This window comes from Desmodus rotundus, chromosome 8 (assembly GCF_022682495.2).
Source record: "Desmodus rotundus isolate HL8 chromosome 8, HLdesRot8A.1, whole genome shotgun sequence".
NCBI lineage: Eukaryota > Metazoa > Chordata > Mammalia > Chiroptera > Phyllostomidae > Desmodus > Desmodus rotundus.
The window spans coordinates 123,050,200-123,071,328 of record NC_071394.1 but is presented as its reverse complement, the minus strand read 5'-3'; the positions used below and the strand labels follow the sequence as shown (position 1 = coordinate 123,071,328).

The 21,129-nt window shown below is 41.1% G+C and overlaps 1 non-coding gene across 1 annotated transcript; it reads right to left on the bottom strand.

Moving 5' to 3' along the window:
• Nucleotides 1-19,783: 19,783 nt before the first annotated feature.
• On the bottom strand, nucleotides 19,784-19,913 carry LOC112310030 (small nucleolar RNA SNORA51). The gene has a single exon (XR_002975345.2). It is a non-coding gene; the product is annotated as a small nucleolar RNA SNORA51 (small nucleolar RNA).
• Nucleotides 19,914-21,129: the final 1,216 nt, after the last annotated feature.

Here is a 21,129-nt window from a genome sequence, read left to right as displayed (position 1 = left end):
AGAGAGCCAGAAGTGTCTGGGAGATTTATAGCCCCAACACACTCTAGGCAACAGGGGTCCTGTATAGCCCTCCACTGTGGAAGGCCGAAGGCCAAAGTCTTTGCCTCCGTGCAGGGCACTCTGAGTTGTGACTTACACTCTAAGCTCCCTGTGGGATTGAGCTGAGCCTAGAAGTTTGCCTGGAACTGCTTCTTGCTTTGCTTACTCCCTTTCTCTATCTTGACGGTCCTACTGTCTTGCTGATTTCTCCTGGTAGGCACTTTCTTAATAAAGCACTTGCTTCTAATTCCTTGGCTGAAGGTCTGCTTCTGGGAAAATTTGAAATGCTCAAATTGTAGGGTGTCCTAATGAACAGTTGTTGGTGTTGCAGTGGCTTAAATAAGAGCTTGTGTGTATCAGGCACAATTATAATGTCCGTTTTGTCTCTCTTTGTCTCAGATGCAGCACACCCTTGATAAAAATTCAAACATACAAAAACGAAAGGTGAAAAATGTATTGACTAAGTGTTCTGCCCCTTGTCTCTTTGTTATAGTAACTGCTGTGAAACTTTTTGCGTATCCTTGAATAAATTTCTTAGGCAAATTTAATATACACGTATAAATATGCTATTATATTTATAAAATATACATGTACTTTTCTTTATTCAGAAAATAAAGAAAATATTCTTCACAGAAATATTCTTCTGTACATGCTTATTTTCCCAGTATTTTCATATTTTTATGACTGCCTGTTTAACTTTATCCATGTATCCCAATTTATTTTATCACTTTCCTTCTTTTTTGCCCATTTTACCTCTTAATTTTCTTCTAATCCCTGGTACAGATTTAATATCTTTAGGTCTCTGGTATGGCTATCTATTTATACTTGCTATTCTTGCCAGCTAACTTGACTACGGATATTCAAATGTAAGGCGATTGCAACTGCTGAGTCCAAACATCCAGCTTTTATACCGAGGCAGAGGTTGGGAATCTAGGCTCCAGTGAGGTCCTGACCTTAAATACTGTATATGTGTGTTATTGTACACGTGTCTGCATTTCTGGGAAGAGGGATCCCGGAAATGCTTTCATTAGAATCCCAAAGACATCTGTGGCATTCAAGTGGTAGGATTAAATGTACAAATGCACACTGTGTGATGTATTTTGTGTAAATCTTTTGTAGTTTTCTTACCCACCTCTCATTAGATTAGCCATTAATTAACAGTAGCTTCTCAGTTAGCATACAGATTCTGCAGAGGCTGGAATCCAGTCTCATCCACATTTATATGCCCCAGATGTCTAGTTCATTAATACAGAGAATTCAGTCATTAATAGTTCATTTAAAAGATGACAGTGTTTTCTCTTTACGAGTTCTCAGTGGAACACATTACTTTTCTTCTGCTTCTGCCGTTTGCCCTGCTTTGCTGTGATCTTGAGACAGGGGTTTGAGGACAGAAGATGCTGTTCTGTAGAGATCGCACATAAGTCATTTTGAACCAGCAGTAAATACAAGCCTGGAGGCCTTGAGCAAGACTGAGACCAGATGCAAACGTTTCCTAATCCTCTGTGCTGATCCGGGAGTGGTTTTAGCTACTTGGAGTTCTAGCACGGTCAGCCCTACTTGGAGTCAAGGATGCTAGACATAAGAAATAATAGCCATACAGCCTTAAGTAAACTCTGTCTCTTCCTCTGGATCTTAGCGACTTAATCCTTAAAATAGAGGTTGGTCTAGCTCATCGTTTCTTAAGTATTGGGATATGAATCAAAGGTATTTTGTTGTATGTCAGGTGTGCTTTGCCCATAGTAAGCACCTAATAAATATTTGGGGGTTAATAGTAAAAATGAAAATAATAACACTAGTGACACTAATAATAGTGATAACTAAGCCCCTGGAAGGGCCTTTGCACTATATACCACCTCATTTAATGTAAAACCCATTTTACAGTTAAGAAACTGAGATACACATGATTAGTAAGTGAATGAGGGGATGCATAAAATTGGGACAAGTGATAACTTAGGATTTAGCATGGCATTAAAAGCATTGTATTGAGTAGAGCTTTTTCATTTTTAGTCTCTTTTGGTCATTCTGACTGCAGCAAGGAGAATGGCTGCTAGACTCAGATATCCTGACACTTTGTTTTCTTTTAAATCAAATTGACATTGATCTTCAAAGCCTCCCGTTGGCCGTTGGATTTAGACTCACTAATGCTGTTTCTCTTTTTATCATGTGCATTTCTCCAATTATCGTCTACTTGATAATGGGATGGGATGCTGGTTTTCCATTTAGATTAATGATACAGTAGTTCCCTGTAAGATCAATTAATTTATGTAAGAATTAATTGACTTAAAGACAAAGTAATCTTACTAGTGACATGACTCAGGCAAAAGTAATGAAGGAGTTGGAGGAGGGCCTGAATTTTGGACAACATTCGACTGTCACTTTTGGTGTCCCAGACACTTTCTACAGTTCCAGAATTTGGTGTATATTAAGGCATAAGAACAGAAGACTACAAAGTGAAAATAAGGAAATGATTATTATGTCACCAGAATATGCTGTTCAGAGAAAACGCAATGATGATTCAGTCCTGCTTCATCCTGAGTGACTGGTCCTGCCTGCATGCGCAAGGCTGAGCCCTGATCCACAGCCAGAGTATAAGTGAAGGGGATGGGGGGTGCTTGGTGCATCTCTGAGCTGCTGGGACTGGACCACCTCTGATTCTGCTAAGAAGCAGAGCTAGGGGCATCTAGTGCATGGAGCTCTCCTTTGCTCTCTGTGGTGAAAGTTCAGGCACATAGTGTCCCCTAAAGCCAGGCACAGGGTGGTCCCAGGGTTTGTTCAGTTGTTGTCAGACATAGCAATTGCCCAGGGTCTCCTGGCACCGGCCTGGCATCGCTGTCACCCCTGAGAGCACCTTCACTGACCTTGCCCCTGTGCACAACTGGAAGGGAGCAAAGAGAGAGCAAACCCCTTTAATGCCACAAGTTTGGACGTAAAAGTACCTGAGGCTATAACTACAGATTGTTGTTTGTGTGAAGTTTGGCAGCTAATGATAGAGTCATTGCTGTACAATTATTTTGAAGTTGATGATAATATTGAAAACACATTCCTCAGGCTGCACTGAGTTTAAATCCCATTAATGGCTCTAAGGCTAGCAGTCTTGTATCTTCCAAAATGATTTCCCACGAGCAGAGATAAAGCATACTGATGCATCATGTGACTGCAAAATGTGAAATTTTTAAAAAGTGATGATGTTACTACTATGAACTAAATTGTGGTCTTCCAAAATTCATATTTTGGAGCCCCAGTGTGACTAAATTTGGAGATAGGGCCTTTATGGAGATAATTCAGGCTCAGTGAGGTTATAAGGGTGGAGCTCTAATCTGATAGGACTAATATCCTTGTAAGAAGAGGAGGAGCCTAGAGCTTTCTGTCTCTCTGTGTGTGTACAGAGAGAAGGACAGGTGAAGACATAGGCAGAAGGTGGCCACCTGCAAGCCAGGAAGAGATCCCTCATCAAAAACCAAGCTTGACGGAACCTGGAACTTGGACTTTTAGCTTCCAGAAGTTTGAGAAAATAAATTTTTGTTGTTTAAGCCATCTAATTTGTGGTATCTGTTTTGCAAATCAAGCAGACTAATACAGTGACAAATTGAGAAAATAAGTCAAAGTTTCTCCCACAGTCTGTGGGATCATTTCAAGATGGAATTGGTGAGGCTCTAAGAAGAAGAAGAAAATTATGCAGGATCTGGAGGGGTGTGGCCAGGGAGAAGAGCGTGAAAATCAGTGAGCCCAGGTTACCAGCGAACAGAGGAGGGTATTGACAAGCTTTACATAGGAAACTAATTGGAGTTAAGAGTCAGGGACATACAAGGAAGAATTTGAATCCAAGCATAAAATGGAACGAGATATCAGACAGCAGGGCTCAGGCTGTCTAAGAAAGATCCAGAAATATCTTTATGTGCATATATGTACTTTGGGAGAGGCACATCTTAGGTTTGATGAAATGTGCTAGAACCATCCCTGGCTCTCACCACGCCAATGTGAACAATGAGAAGAAGGGATCATCAGACATTGTGATTCTCCGGTGGTCTTATCTTCCAGAGCCGTAAGTTCTGCCCCAGTGTTGTCCCAGCTAATACGGTGTTACAACCTACAGGAAGGACAAAGGGAGAAAGAGGTATTGGTGGACCTTTTCTCCAGAAGGCAATCCCGGGAGCTTCAATATTAGCTTCAACCCTGAACTCCTTGAAAGCCCACCATTGGGATAATGGTTCTCCGTAACACTCTGAAATTTGTGAAATGAGGAATAACTCTCCTCGTTTATTTGGGAAGGAGGAAAGGAACTTCTCTTAATCCACAGCTGGCCTCCATTTTTAAAATGAAGAATAAGATACCTACAAAAAAGGAACTGTTAATGTGTAACATGCTGAAATTTCACAAACAGAACAAATCCATGCAACCAGAACCCAGACCAAGAAACATAATATTGCCACCACAGGGCTTTCCTCTCATCCATTCCTTATCTGTCCGTAAAAGTACAACGGTTATAGTGACTTTGAATAGAAGGGGTTGACTTTGTCTGCATTTGTGTTTTACTTAAGTGGAATCATGATACATTCTTGTGTCTGCTGCTTTAGCTCAGTGCTGTCTGTGGAGTTCATCCATTTGGATGGACACATCTTTGATGCTACCTTCTGTCTCCCTCAACTGCCTTTCTCTCCCTGTGGTCCTGGGGCCATCCTTAGCACATCACCAATATCAGTGGGTGTGCGTTCTTGCCCTACTATGTTCTGCCTTCCAGAGATAATTTTCCCATTGTGCCCACAAGCATCCTGAGAAGGACAGTTATTTATATTCTTTACCGTGAGTTTTCCAGAAAAGCAATTTCTCTGTGAAAAAGTAATTTTCTCATTATGCTTACAGACAATTACACACTGAAAGAGTGATTTAACTGGTGCTGAATGATCATCCTTCATAGTACAATTACTTTTTCAGCCCATATTCCTTTCACAATGTGGATGTGTCTAATCTCATGAAGAGAAGCGGGAGGAAGCCTAAAGGGAGAACACTTCTCATCTTTATGTATCCTTTGGACTCAATTATTTAATCTGTTTCATTCTTCCCATTCTGTCCTTAGTCTGTAACATTTTTCCCCATACAGAGTGTGTTCTCTGACCACAAAGCAATTAAACCAGATGCTAATAAAAAAGAGGAAAATCTCCAAACAATCCAGGGATCAAAGAGGAAGTCTCTAGAGAATTTTTATTTTTTTATTAAATGTATTGGGGTACCATCAGTTAATAAAATTATATAGGTTTCAGGTATACAATCCTAGAATACATCATCTATATATTGTATTGTGTGTTCACCACCTCAAGTCAAACCTCCTTCTATCACCATTTATCCCCCCTCTACCCTCTTCCACCTTGCTCTACCACCCTTTCCCTCTGGTAATCACCATACTGTTGTCGGTGTCTGTAAGTTCTTCTTCTTCTTCTCCTCTCCTCTTCCTCCCCCCGACCCTCCTCCTCCTCCTCCTCCTTCTTCTTCTTATTTTTGCTTAATCCTTTCACTTTTTTATCCAGTTCCCCAACCCCCCTTAGTCTGTAATATTTTGATGGCAATAATAACACCTTGTTTTATATGTGTATAAAATCATTGTGAGCATGGTTTGCTCCCTGGCACTAGAAATAAAGAGACAGATAAGGCGGTGCCAGCCCTCAGTGCCAGCCCAGGTTAGCATTGGAAAACATCACTTGCAATCAGTTGCTCCCAGCAGCTCCAGCAGTGGGGGGTGGGGGCACAGAGGAGGAAACAACCCTGTTTCTGTTCGGGAAAGATTTAGAGAGAAATGACACCGCACAAATGACAGACGTTACCTCCAGAGAGAAGTTCTGCTTCTCTGAATGTCACACAGCTTTTGGGTGCTTTTCCTCTTTGCCTTTCTTGATCAAGTCTTGTTTGTCACACCCCCCTTTTTCTAGCTTCTTATTGAAGAGAATCGTTGCTTCTCCAACCCTGCTGTCTTACGATTTCACTGCCATAGAGCACAACTATTTGTGAAAAATAAAGTGTTACAATTCTTTGAGAATCAAGCCCATTAGCAGGACAATGAACTGTTTTCCTTTTCCCCCCTAAAAGTCTGAACAACTTAAAATTGAAGAATAATAAAATTCAGGTATCTTATTATAAACATGAGTGGTAAAATGACAAGTAGTTGATCATTGTCCCGAGCACAAATTTCAAAGAGCAGAGTCAATAGCACACCTCTGATACTGACACAGCTCAGTCAAAAGCTCAGCATCCCACCAGGGAAGAGCTCGCTTCTGCCATGGAAATTAGAATGGCCTTGCAAGGCCTGCTGTGTCTCCTGGTGAAAGAGGAGAGCCCAGGCTGTGGGTTAGAAAGTGCTCTCGTATCTCTGGCCTATCAAACCCCAGCAGCAGAAGGGGAAAAAACCCTTGTTTTGTAACTAAACCTACCTACTTGGGCAAGTCAGTGCCAGGGGATTCTAGACTTGTCCTGCTCCATGCCAAGAAGGTGACAGGTGACAGTCCAAGTATGGCAGAAGTGAGGTGCCTCAGGTTGGATTCCTTAGGAGGAGAACCCAAGGAAGGGTGCATGTGCAAATGATTCATTAAGGAAGTGCTTCCAGAGGAAACCAGTAAAGTAGTGGGGGAGCAAAGAGGGAAGGAAACCAAGCAAAGTCTTACAGAGGGTAGTTCTTAGATATGGCAGGGGAATTCTGGAATGTAAGCTATGCCACAAAGAAGCTATGCTACACAGAAATCCCAAGGAAAGAGAGATTAGGTTTATAGATTCTTATACTTGCTAGGCTGCCCACGTAAGGGGAATACATGTTTTTAGACACTGGTTTTTCTTGGTGTGGACAAATGAGGCACAAAATCCTGAGGACTGTCCTCCTGGAAGCAAAAGGGCATTGAAGGGGATGTTTGTGCACTAAAATGGTAAAGGAGGCCCAAACAGATGCAGATGGAGCAACCTCAAAGAGTGCTAAAGAGTGGTCACCCAACAGGGGTGACAAACGTTGTGATTAGTAACTAGTGTAAGGAAATGGGGAGTACGGAAGAAGGGAGTATGGTGATGTTGGGTTGGCAACTGAAACATGGGCATAGGGGCTACCCATGGGGTCCAGGCAAGATCTGGTCCTCCCTGGGACAGTTGAGCATAAATCACAGTGTCTCACTCAGGGTGCCATGAATGCCTGCCATGATGTCAAAGCTGGATACAGTGTCCAGTAGATCTAGGCTAGCAGCTTCCTGGGGTGAACCTAAACCACCAGAAGACGGAACCAGGCGTCTGAGATTTCTTCCCAGGTCAGGCTTGTCCCTGAGCCCCATTAGACTGAGCCTGCAGCCCTGGAAGTGGGGGAAGGAGGAGATGCTGGAATATTTGCTACTCACAGGTAGGAACATTTCTAGGATAGGAAACAGCAGCGACGCTCAGAAGAGGTTGTGCTTGCATTAGACGCTTCCCTGTTACCGATACACAGCCAATGTCTGCCTGGTTCAGATTTTTGGATTCATTGTTCCAAATGCATTGTCGCCTTCACCCTTTTCTTTCCTTTTATTTTGATTTCTATTTAGTTTTGTTTTGTATCCACGTCTAATATATAATCATGCTGGTCAGACATTCTCGTAATTACTTTTACCACAATATATAAATAAGGTTAAACCTGGCTTAACTTTAGGAAATTTATCTAACATATATTTGTTGAATACTATGCATAAAAAGTTTCCTGTCAAGTACTAACTGGTGACTCAAATCATTCATATATGGTCATTCCCCCAAATGAGTACATTTGCAGGAGTACTTTTTGTAGCTCTTTCGAAAGGGAGAATAAGGGTGTCTCCTAGGAATACAGAACCTGGGTGCTTTAATAAAAGTCCTCCTTAAAACAGTTTTGCTGGATAAAATACCAAACACAAATATTGCTTAGGGACATACTTATACTAAAAATTTATTTGTTAACTCTCCTGTATTTTAATTTGCTAAATATGACAACCCTACGTGAAAAGTTTGATCAAGTCTGATTTCACCTCCAGGAAGCAGGGCTCATCAGAGCTCACAGTCAGGGCAGAGAGGCGTCAGCGTGTCCCACAGCAAACTGAGGTTAGGGGACTATACCGACCAGCCCAGACTCAGGTGGTAGCCCTGCTGGTTACCACCTGCCAAGCCATGAATTCAGCTCTCTGAGTTGTTTTCCATCTGTATAATGGGGACAAACCAAAGTCCCTTGCAAAGTGATTGTCAGATAGTAGATGTTTGGGGAAAAGTAATCTCAGACCTCTACAAAGAGGCAATAAGCATGTATTCATTGAAAATACCATTTCCTGAGATGAGAAGAGAAGGGGATAAAGTACCAGGCAGAAAGTTGAAGCTTCCTTGGATTGCACTTCAAGAGAACATACCACGTTGCCAAGGGTGGATGAGTCTGTTTTGCATTTCATGGGTGACGAACTGCAGAGCTCTGGCAGGGTGAGTGAGTCTGTGCGTGTCCATAGTAATATGATTCATGAGGACCAAGTCACACTGAGGATTGGTGAAAGGCAGTAGACACAGCCAGATCCCCTCATAACTAGAATAATTTGTTCCTACACCTTACTTATTTCAAACGCTGTTGCAGCTCCCCGAAGCTTTGATTTGGGGCTCTCCGATCTTTGATTGGTCTTTGGCAACGAGTGTCATACATCTGTCCCTTTTGGATGAGGAGCCAGAAACTGGTTTTCCAACTCAAGCATACCCATACCCACCTGTCACAGGTCTGTTTTATAAACCCAGCCCGGTTCACCTGATGTCCTTGTCCAAGACAGAGCAATTGTTAATCAGCATACTTGTTGCTTACCTTGTGATGTACAAATAGATCCCTAACTTAATATGCAAATTACACAGTACAATGGTATTTTTATGACAAAATGCAATGAAATGCACCAATTCATTGTGAACATGCTCTGAGCAAGGTTTTTGCTGTCCTCGTTCAATCAACAATGCATCTCAGGTGGCCCTTTGTGTACATTCAGAGAAATCACTCACTGTGTTTGCCACTGAGAAGGGGGATTAGTGATAGCAGAAGGAGCTGGATAGATTCTACTTCCTCTGGGACCCTACAGAGAAGATATTTCTGTTTCAATGAGCAATAAAGCAGATGTGGGGTAGCCGTGACTGTATTTATTGATTTATTGTGAGAACTTAGTAAATATCACGTATTGCAAGAGAATTAGACATGGACATGACAGAGCCTCTTCCGTCAGAAAGCTTATGTTCTGAAGTAGATACTGTAAGGTAGAACAAAAATAAAAGGTATTTTAAGAAGGGGACCCTTGGAACATATTAAAGTTCAGAGATGCAAGAGATTATCCTCAGCTAAAGGGAGTCAGTCACAGTCTTTGTGGAGGTAGGTTGAGGTACAACGTGTGGAATTCGTGTGTGCGATTATGGGAAAGGAAATAAGGAATATTTAAGGTGGATAAATTTCTATTAGCAGAGAAATGGGTTTGTGCAAGTGAATTTCATGTAAGAAACGGAGTAATTATGTACATCGTGATTGAGAAGAAGATTGGGACCATACTGTAGAGGTCTTACATTCCAATCTAAGGAGTATTATCTTTATTTATAGGTGATTGGCAATCTCTGAGGCTTTGAACCAAATATGAAAGCTATTCATCATGCTTTGAGAAGATGCATGTGGTAGCATCTGGATTGCATTAGTTTTCTATTGCTGCTGTAACACATTACCAAAAACTTAGTGGCTTAACACAGATGCATGATTTTACAGTTCTGGAAGACGGAAGCCTGAGATCAGTCTTACTGGGTGGAAGTGAAGGTATTGGGTTCCATCTGGAGGCTCAAGGGGGCCTCCTTGTCTGCTCCTTGTCTTTTCCATTTTCTAGATGGCCTGTATTCCTTGGCTAGTGGCCCCTTTCTCCTTCTTAAAAGCAAGCAACATAGAATCAGAGGATCTTCAGATCTCTGTCTCTCTGACCCCTGATTCACTCTTCACATCTTCTCCGACTCTCCCTACTCCCTCTTATGAGGACTCTTATGATGATGTTGAACCAACATGAAAAATGCAGGGTTATCTCCCCATCTGAAAGCTGAACCTGCAAATACCTTTTGTAGTTATAAGGTAGCATCCTCACAGGTTCCAGGGATTCGGATGTGGACATCTTTGGAAATCCATTATTTAGCCTATTATGTCATATAATGAGGAGAATGTAGGGAAATAACACTATTATTTTGGAAATGTAAACTGGTGCCCTTTCTTTGGAGGGCCATTGAGCCTATTAGTAATGTTAAAGAACATCTTTCACCCTAACAATAGTGTTTCTTAGTGGCTATGTCTAATCTGAAAAACTCTTACACATTAACCCAAGAAAAAATGTACCCCAGAAGACAAATACAGGAACATTCATTGTAGCAGAGAGAGTACAGAAGTAGGAAATAACCCCAGTTATCTGTTAGTTGTAAGGTTAATTCAATCTGAGGTCTGAATGAACTAGATATTTTTCAATGGTCATGGATAAGTCTTTAAACTTAAAGTTGAGGGTGGAAAGGAAGCTATAAATGGAGGGATGCATTAGAATGCCATTTATGTAAGTTGTTAAGCCTCTGGATTTGTACATCATAGAGATATAGAAATATGTCTGAGCATGACTTGTACTGACTTTAGGGTTCTGGTTAAGTATGAGGAGGGAAAGCTGGAGAAGAGACTGGGCAGAAGTAGGGCTTTAGGACTTTCTTTAAAAGTTCACATACTCTAGAAAGTTCTGAGCATTATGGCATAGCCAACATTTTTAGACCTTTTTGTTATAAAAGTCCATGTATTTTACTTTATTTTTTGATTAAATGTATTGGGATGACAATGGTTAGTAAAATTATATAGGTTCCAGGCGTACAATTCTATAACACAGCCTCTGCACACTGTATTATGTATTCACCACCTCAAGTCCCCTTCCATCACCATTTATCTCCCCTCCAGCCTCTTCCACCTCCCCCACCCACTTTCCCTCTGGTGATCACATACTGTTGTCTGTGACTTTTTAAAAATTCGATCCATGGCAATAATTTCCTTAGCTCCTTATCACCCTGAAAGTAGGATCCAATTGAATTTCTGCTCCAAATGGCTAATTTCTGAACCTTGTTTATTTGCTTTTTTTCCCTACTGACCATTTAAATAACTATCAGGAAACCTCTGCTTCTGCTTTCATGTTTTATGACTTTATATAAGTCACTAAACTTTCTGGGATTCAGTTTCTTCGCCTATAAAATGATGGTACAAGACTAAGCATATCTTTAAGGACCGTCAAGTTTTAAAATTCTGATCTTCTTAATTTTCTTTGAATTTTCAACCTACAAAGCATTCTTTCTAATGATGTTGTTACCCTCTAGTTTTATGTACTAGACTTGAAAGAATTGCTTTAGAAAATATTGACCTCTTAATTGGTTTTTAAAGGAACATCCAAATAATTAAAGATACTTAAAGACTTGCATCAGCACTAATAACACTAAACTACATCAGAGTTCTATTGATAGGGTGCTTAACAATCTAATTTTAAGTAATGAGGTGAAAGACAGTACCCTAGTCTTCCTTCCAGCACTTCAGTATTTTAATGTTAAAATAACATGTTTATCACTTGCTCTCTTATTCTATTAATCAGAGTATTGGAACAGCTGGTATCATAGCAACATGGCATATTTGACTTCCCATCTTCCCCTGTGTAACCATGTAAGCTTGTGATTATTCTCCACATTAAATGGATTCATTACTTTTCTGCTTGGGGCATTAAATACTGAGGGTTGTATAGCACATGAGAGCTTACAAAGTTGTCCCATCCTTCCTAGGAACGTGCATAAATTGTATGTAAACAGGTGGTGCGTTTAACAGATGAGACATTCTGAAAAGGACAGAGGACAAAAGTAAGTGTCAACCATATTTTCAAAGAGTTTACATTGCTTATTTCAGTTTTCCCTCCAAGTACCTTCACAAACTTATAAATTAGAAGAGCTAAGATTTAAATTCCAAATTTGTATTTTTTTTCTAATCGATTGTAATACCTCTCCTAAATATGAACTATGAACTATGAACTATGAAATGTAATAGTAAGCAAAATCCTGATGAGTTAAAGAAATCACAAATTGGAGAGACTTAAGTCAGTTGTTTTCTTAAATGAAGTTTCTTCTTCAGATGAAGATGGTGGGAGGATGTTGGGAGAAAAATACCATGCTAACTAAGATGTGTTTACTTGGAGTCAGCAGCTTTAGTTAATACATTACAAATGTACTTACAGTACCATTCTAATGTGTATTTGGGCTATCAAAGGGCTATTTTGCCTGTTGCTTAGCTATTTGCATGGGAATTATTTGCTCACATTTGAGGAGGTCAGTTGGAGTTTGAATGAGAAACCAAGTCAAAATCAGGATTGATAAGAGAATAGAGAGAGGAGAAAAGGCAAAAATCAGGCTATCAGGTGCAATAACTCTTGTTTATACTTTTTAAAAAATAAACTGATTAGCTGGCAGCTGGCTGAGAGGGAAGTCTGGGCGCTCTGCCCTTGAGCAGCTGATTAGAAGAATTATAAAACAGTAATTCTATCTGTTTATGGATGCCTGCTGCAAGATGTTAGCTGAGGAGCGTGCCTGGGTCAGGGCTGGTCAGCACTGTTCCTCTCATGAGTAATTCTCAGTACTGCTCTTATCTGTCCTCTCAGGTGATAGGGAAATAGGAGAGGGAGCTTCCTAGATGATCTCTACTTAGGGAAATTTGAGATTAGTGTTCAAAGGCAGGTAGAGTGGGAAGAATGGGCTGGTAGGACAGGTGACCATTCTAGAGACTCCATGTTTCTTTCGGCCAGTGTGACTTTCGGCCTAAAATACTTCAAAACTTTCCCATGGTCTTTAGGAGAAGGTCTGAACTCCTTAATATTGCCTACATACTTTTTTAATGATATGAGCGTAGTGTACTTTTTTCCATGCGCCTTGCCATAAAAACCACTTACATTTTATTTTTCTAGCCATACTTACCAAATGTGGCATGTTATTTTGTCTCTCAGCATTTCTAAATTCTCTTCCTTCAACCCCAAACTATTTTTCCCTAAAAGTATTTCCTCCCTTCTCTGTGTGCTCAACCCCAGTTACAGTCAGCTGTACAGAGAAAAGTCTTTTATCAGCTAGCTTTTTGCATTGCTGTTTAGCAAAAACCCAAAGACACAGGCTGTGACCTTGAATATGACACAGTGGGAAGACTAGGTAGATGTATTATGGCTGGAGAAAAGCCAAAGATATCTGATTCTACAAAGATGTCCTGAGGGAAGCAAAGAAAAAAAAAGAAGCCTTTGCAACACCATTCATGGGAAACGTTTAAAGTACTCCGGCCAAGATACTGTGGGCACACTGATGGGAGTTGATGAGATCTCAGATCAGCCAGGCCAGCAGGTGCGACAGGCAGAGAGGGTCCCTTTAGCTCCTGTGACCAAGACCTACAGTTCATTTTGGGAGATCTGAAATATAGTTATGACTGCCATTAACACCAAGAAGAATACAAATGGACTGGGTGAACAAGAACTTGAGATGTCAACACGTACCAAATACCGTCTAATTTCTAATAGCCTGTGCCCCTCTATCCTGCTGCTTGTACCACTAGGTAGTACCTATTCAGTCAGCCTCAGCTTCTTTATTAATTAATTAATAGGATTAATAACATTTCCCAGTTTGTGATACTATGAGGATTAATTTAGGTAATATTAATATAATATGTGCATAGACCTCGGCCTATAATTATCACAACTTATACTTCTCTCTCCTGCTACCATACTTTTACAGGACTTTGTGTTGCCCCGGTGTCTAATTCAGGCAGGTGTGTACAGCGTGATTATTGGAAGCATAAGGATCCCCTTTCTCACTCTTTGCTCACTGTCCTTTGACATATATATCAGAAGGCGAGGGGTACTTGACCTATGAAACTTCTTCCGATCTTACTAGAGAAGAGAAGACCACTGGAATCCTCCATTAGCGTCCCCCAGAATTTATTTTAAGAATTGGATTTGACTTCAGCAAGGGATAGAGTATAGTGGACACCCAGCTTGTACTTCTGGACTGAAGGACTTATTTTCCCAGCTCCTGGAAGTGCTTCCCACAGACAGCTCTTGGCTGTTACCCTTCTTTGGGAAATACCTAAAGTGAAAAGAGCTGCCTGGGCCAGATTTATTCCTCTCTCTTGGACCGGCCCATATCTAATGACAGTACTTAGGTATGAGCAAGTCTATAAAGGCCGCAACCGCAACACTGAGAGGATTCCTTGTAATCTCAGCTGAGAACCTAGCTGACACTGCATCATAGTCCACCTTCTCTGTCCTTAATTTTGCCTCCTTCCTTCCCCTTCCACAGATACTGCTTTCATGAGTATCCTGAATAAAATTCCTGGGTGCTAATCTTTGCTTCCTAGTGAATCCAACTGGCAACACAAACTCAGTCTACTGACTAGAGACTTATATTATCTCTTTGAGTCTTTGTCCTTAGTTGGTTGCCCTTTTGAGCCTCTTGAAAAGTTGGGAATCTATATCTCTCTGGTCATCTCCAATGATGAATCCCTCATTTCTTGCTTGACCACAGCTCTTTGAACTTGGACTTTTACATCAGTCAAAAGTTCATGTCCTCCCACCATGCTTCACCATCTTTGAAATTATCCCTCATTCTCTATAGCTCATTACCAGTCCTCCATAATCAGTCCTCACTGGGCCTTGGCCTCGTCACTCACTTCTGGAACCTCCTCCTATGGTTCATCCTGCTTCATTTATCCTCTGTTACCACTTTGACCTTAGAGTCTGAAGTCTGAGGCTTTGGTGTAAGTGGAGTGAAGCCTGACTTTTCTTTTGCCGATCAAATGGATTCTGGTGTCTAGGATGAGGCTGGGGAAGTGTTACTACATAAAAATAAAGACAAGGCTCCTTAAGAAATTAGCCATCTGCAGGAACCTCCACAGAACTGGCCTTTACTACATAGTGATTTGCAGACTGACAGTGTTAAGGAACCAGGAAACAACCCTCTTGAGTTGTAATCATCACAATACAAGCTGTAATTTTGGAAACTGACCCATGGAATGGTGTTGTGTGCTAACAGTTACACTCAGAAAACTGGTGGTCAGAGTGGACTGACATAAAGAAAAGTCGTTCAGAAGAAAGGTGCTTTGGACAGGATTTGACTTCTGCAGAAAATCGCGTGGCTGACAGATCCAGGCAGAAAAAGCTAATTGTCAACGCTTAACCTACTTTTTAATGCCGGCAGTCGTCCCCGAGTCTCCTTTGTAATCTTGCCCTGAAGAAAAAGTGCACCGCTCAGGCCACCAAGCTCACCTTCCAGGGCAGACAGATGTTAGACATTACGAATATATTGTAACCCCGTGGAGTTAAGATTTCAGGATGCAAATTTAATGTACTGAACTAAAAAGTAAATTTTCTCCACTTAGACTTCATAGAGAAGAGTGTAATCTTTACGCATATCTGCAGCATCTAGACAGTGCCTGGTGCGTACTAGGAACTGAACAATTACACTGGCGTTTCAATCTCTGCCGAATCTGTGCTGTCTATAAGAAACCCACTCTAAACATAATAATTTAAGGAGGTTAAGAGTAAGAGGACAGAAAAGATATACCATGCATATGCTAATGATTAAAAAGCTGGAATAGCTATATTAATATCACCCAATGTCAACTTCAGAGCTTAGAAAAGTCACAGAAATAAATGAGAAAAGAGCCAGTTCTCCAGAAAGATGTAACATTTCTAAATGTGTTTGTACCTTGTAAGAGTACTTCACAATTTGTGAAGCAAAAGCTGATAGAACTGGAAGACAGAATGGGCTGATCAGATTCACAATTAGAGCTGGAGAGGTCGCCGCATTTTCTAAATAAGCACTAGGACAAATAGAGAGGGAATCAGCAAGGAGGTAAAAGACACAGCATTAACTATCTTGGATCTAATTGAGACTTTTAGAATACTCCACCCCAAAAGAACAGAGTACTCATTCTTTTCAAGTTTAAATGGAACATTTACAAAGAGTTACATCATATCTTCCATCATAAACCAAATCTTTAAAAATTTGAATAATTGGTTCTAACTTTAATGGAACTAATCATTCAACAACAGAATGTTAATGAAAATCTCCTAATATTTGGTAATTAAATGGTGTGTTTCTAAATAATCCAAGTATCAAAGAGGAAAATCTCAAGGGCCAGAAAATATTTTGATGGAACAACAATGAAATTGCCAGATAGCAAAATTTGTGAGATACAGCTAGTGCAGTACTTGAGAGGGAAATTGACAGCAATAAAATGTTCTAGTTTGCTAAGGTTACCATAACAAAACACTGCAAACCAAGTGGCTTAAATAACAGGAATTTATTGGCTCACTGTTCTGAAAGCCAGAAGTATAAAATCATGGTGTTGGCGAGGTGGTTTCTTTCTGAGGGCTGTATGGGAGGGATCTGTTCCAGGCTCCTCTTGTTGGCGTGTACATGGTTGTCTTTGTGTTCACATGACATTTTTTCCTGTGTGTGTGCAAGTTTTCCTGTTTACAAAGTCGCCATCATATTGGGTTAGGGGCCCACCCTACTCCAGAATGATCTATAGGAACTTAACTAATTGCAACTCAAAGAACTGAGTTCCAAATAAGATCACATTCTAAGGTACTGGGGGTTAGAACTTCAATATATGAATTTTGGGGGCAGGGTATAATCCTAGTCATGACAGCTTATATTATAAAAGATCTGAAATCAACAGCCTAAATTTCTACCTTAAGAAATTAGACAAAGAAAAACATATGGGAAGGAAGTCTCAGATGTTTTCACTGACAGGGAAGAAAAGGCTAAGTCTACAAGATGGGTTAGGAGGGTCCCTGAGAGTAGGAGACACTCTTTGTTAGTTGGTTTGCCCTCATGGGTACCCAGTCAGGCTGAGTACTGGAGTTACAGGAGAAGGCTGGAAATGCTGACCCCTGGTGGGGGAAAGGAGGGGTCTGATCACCCAGAGAGCTAAACCCCTTTCTAGACCACTGGGAATACTAAGAATCTTGGGATTCCTCTCTTGAGTGACCCTGAGCTTGCTTCCAGGGTCTGCATGGGCCTCTTTCCAAGTGCACCCCTGGGCTCAAGAGTTATTTTCAGAAAATGTCCACCAATCTTGCACAGGCTTAGAGAATTCTTAGAGGATTCCATACAAGTTGCAGGAAGCCCTTTGTAGGGAAGAAGGGTGGAGAGAATGAAGGGTGAGGGGAGAGAAGGCTTCTGTTGGGGGCCAGAGGCTGGGGGCTGGCTCCACACTTCACAATACCACATTCTAGTGGGGAATTTCAAGGAGTCTGAGAATTCGAAATTTGAACCTGAATATCATACAGGCATACTTTTTTTAGGGTAGGAAGATAAAATTGCGTGTCATTCAGGCACTTGTTAACTTGATGTCTAACTGTTAAATACCTAGACATACGGTACCTCGGGTCCATTTGTGCTGTCATTTTGAGCCCCTCAGTGTAAGCACCAGAGTGGGGTGGGCCTTTGTTGACTGCTATACTCCAAGCACCTAGAACAATGCCTGGCACAGAGTGGGCACTCAGTAATAACTTTGAATTAATGAACGATAGGTAAATGAATGAGTTTCATTCTCCCAACATCCCTGGAAAGATAGATTCTAGGTAGAAAGGAAGTGGTAACGGTAATTTGTTGACAAAAGTGATTTGAGAAGAAAAATCCTTTAGGAGATGACAAGCAATACGATGGCCTGTGTAGAGACAACTCAGGTCTATGAGCACATCTCTGACGAGCGTCCAGATCCCCAGTGAGCTGTCAGGTGCTGTGTTTCAAGGAAAGCAGTCTTGGTCATTTTGCTGGGACTCATTCAATCTCCACCGTGACGACCCTCCCCCTCCGAGATGATGCCACGGTGAGTCAGCTGGCTTCCCTGCTCTCCAGGGCTTTACTCAGTGTTTGTTATGTTTGCCAAGGAGAGTTGATTCTTAGTAAAAGCTTTGGTTCAAGAATGATAGCTGAACTTCTAAGAATCTCAGATTGAAACAACTGATGCTATTCTTAGAAGGGAATAAATTGGACAGCAGAGTGTGTATTAGCAGAGCATCTTTGCCCCGCACCAATAAAAAGTCTCATTTACCATTTGAACTTGATGGAGAGGGCATTTAAAACATTTTTCAGGCTAGTTATGTTCCTGTAACACAAAGCCATGGCTATTACTCAACTTCAAGATGAATTATTTTCAGCCATTTTTTATATCAAGGGGGGAATGCAGCAAACAAGCATTTTAATTATTTAAAAGAACATTAGAGCAATTAAACTTTTCCAACAACTAGCAAATGAGTGAAACAGAAGGATGGAAAGTAATATATTAACGGTTTGCCATTCAAGTGGCTCGTAGCACCTCCAGCAATCGTATGCTACAGATAGAATGTTTATATTACATGCAAATTTAGTGCCCAGAAAAGCATTAATAGCAAACTCTCAACTTTCCCGCAGCTCGTTGACTCATGGTCTTTAGTGGTTCGCCCACAAGGGAGCAGTTGCTTCCCCAACACATCATGTGTCTTCTCTGTAACTCCCTCCGTGGTTCTTTGATTCTGTTATTAAATAAATGGCAATACCCACAATTTCTTTTAAAATGCAGCTAGCTGCTAAATGTCAACAGTAAGACAATAAAATATATTTATAAATAAATAAGTGTTTAATTATCCACATTGCTTTGAGTTGAAATGTTTCTCAAATAAGACAGGCAGACACAAGATATTGAATCCTGGTGTAAAAATGGTTAATTTATGTATTCACTCCAAGGTACATAGCACAGAGATACAGAATTTGTTATTATTTGATCGGTTAAAGCCTTTTGCTCCAATTAGACATGTATAAAGGGAAATTGAAAAACCCATTTGGATTTCAAACCCAATATTAGAGTCATTCTACCGTCAACATGGAAAAATGAAGAATACAATTTACCAAGTGTTCATACTCTGTCTGTAGCTACTTTTCTGCTGTAAAGAACCATGCCAAATTGGACCTCTGTGTATATGTTTCCTATATTTTCCCACTCCTGTTTCAGGGAGGTTGCTAGATCCTTAATTTTCCTTCCTCATGGGTTTTTTCAGAGTATAAGAGAGAAGCTGGTGAATGTTTATCATTCTGCCTATTTGCGCAAGTCTAAACTCATGGAGCAGTCTCTCCAGGGGAGGGATTGGCTCAAATCCCGCTCGTAGGGGAAATGTAAAGACAAAGGGGCATGGGCCATGAGAGAGGAGGCATTTCTGCCCAGTCTGGGGGGAGGGTGGATCTGGGAGCCTGAGCACGGGGCAGACGTGGGGCCCCAGACCCAGCTGCCCCCAGAAAAGTGTGCGGTGCATATCAAGGCTTCCCTTGATCTGGGGGCTCCAGCATTGGGGAGATTCCCATGTCTGGATTTAGTTCTATTACAGCATATTTGATAGTTTCAGGAGACCCCAGAACCTTTTACAAATAGGATATCAGCAATAACTGTGATGGAATGAGGAGAAATCAGCCTTTTCTCATTTGGGGGACTCCTTGGAGGACTCCCAGGTTCTTGTATGGCCCCAGAGAGAACCCTCCCAGCTGTAGCTCAGATTTCCTTGGGTGCCAGCCTCGCAGGCAGTGCTGAGTCACGATAAGCCAGTGACCATCATGAATCTCTTGGCCTCCTTTCCCTCATTGGGTAAATGAGAAGGTGGGTCTGCATGATTTCTAGTCATATCCAGCTTTAAAATAAAAAGTGATGCTTTTTTTCTGTATTGCATGTCCCCCATTCACAATACGGACCAGGCAAAGGGCCTGGGCCGAGGTGCATATGAATGGGTTTGCTCTGCCTCCCCTGTCTGTGCAGTCAGTATAAGGACACAGCCTGCGGTAGGCACCCGGAGGCCAAAATGTGATTCTTTTTTGCCAGACAAGTATGAGGTAGGCATCCATAAAAAACCGGAATTATCTTCTGGAGGGTGGGCCCCTTGTAGTACAGGCTTCCCCCACTGGGTGAGTGTTCTAGGAACCCATCTGCATCAGTGTTCCAGCTGGCGTTGTTGTGAGAGGCTGTGTTTGGCTTCAGTGAATTTTTTTGTAAGACTCTTTCAACACATTTGCCCATTTCATGATGGATAATTTATGAATGCACCCACCCACACCATGCTGAGTATTCAGCAGTTTTTGGCCAAAAATGGCATGACCCCCACACCCCACCCTCTCTATTCACTCAGTCTCACCCCCAGCAACTTTTTTTGTTGTTTCCCTGGATGAAAAAAGTCCTCAAAGGGAAAGGTTTTGCCGATGTGGAAGAGATGAAATAAAAAAAGGCAGAAGCACTAAAAGGCATCAAAATTGATGAGTTCAAAAACTGTTTTGGGCAGTGGAAAAAACATCTTGATAGATGTATTACATCAAATGGAAAGTACTTTGAAGGTGACTGAAGTTTTAACATGCAAGAATAAATACTCATTTTTTATAAATAAATTCCAGGTTTTGGGGGGTCTTCCCTTGTATACGTACCCCAGAGATTCCTCCAAAAATCTCCTTCTCTGTCACCCCCTAAGCCGTGGCTATGCCCTGGATTAGCATAAGCACTTTCTCAAAGGCATCAGACTCCACTTGGGAGAGAACTGTGTTCTTTGCCAGCTTCTTTTTATGTTTCTGTGTACTGGAGTGTTAAGAGTGTTCACTCGGAGCATTAAAATTAGGAAACATCGAGTAATTTCTTTGTTCTTCCTCCTAGCAGAGCCAACTTCAGAAACATGATGTAAGGAACAAACATTATTTAAATCTATAGAGTTCAGCACCATTTTTAAAAATCAGAAGAAAAACTAAGACTTAAAAATGCAAGAAATTAAAATTAGTAAGTTTTAGTAAACAGTAAATTAAAATAATTTTTTTCTCAAACAAAATATCCCAAAAGAAATCTGTTCCTTTGTACACTTGAAAGTAAATACTTGTCCAGCCTTTAGTAGTTAATGCATTTACTTTTGGAGACCGGCAGTGGGTTTACCTTTGACCTTTCTCCAGCTTGTTCTCTATTGCTTTTCCCTGTGTAAACTTGACATACAACAGTCACTGACCCAAAACCATCAAAATCACCCTCCAGGCATCCTTAAT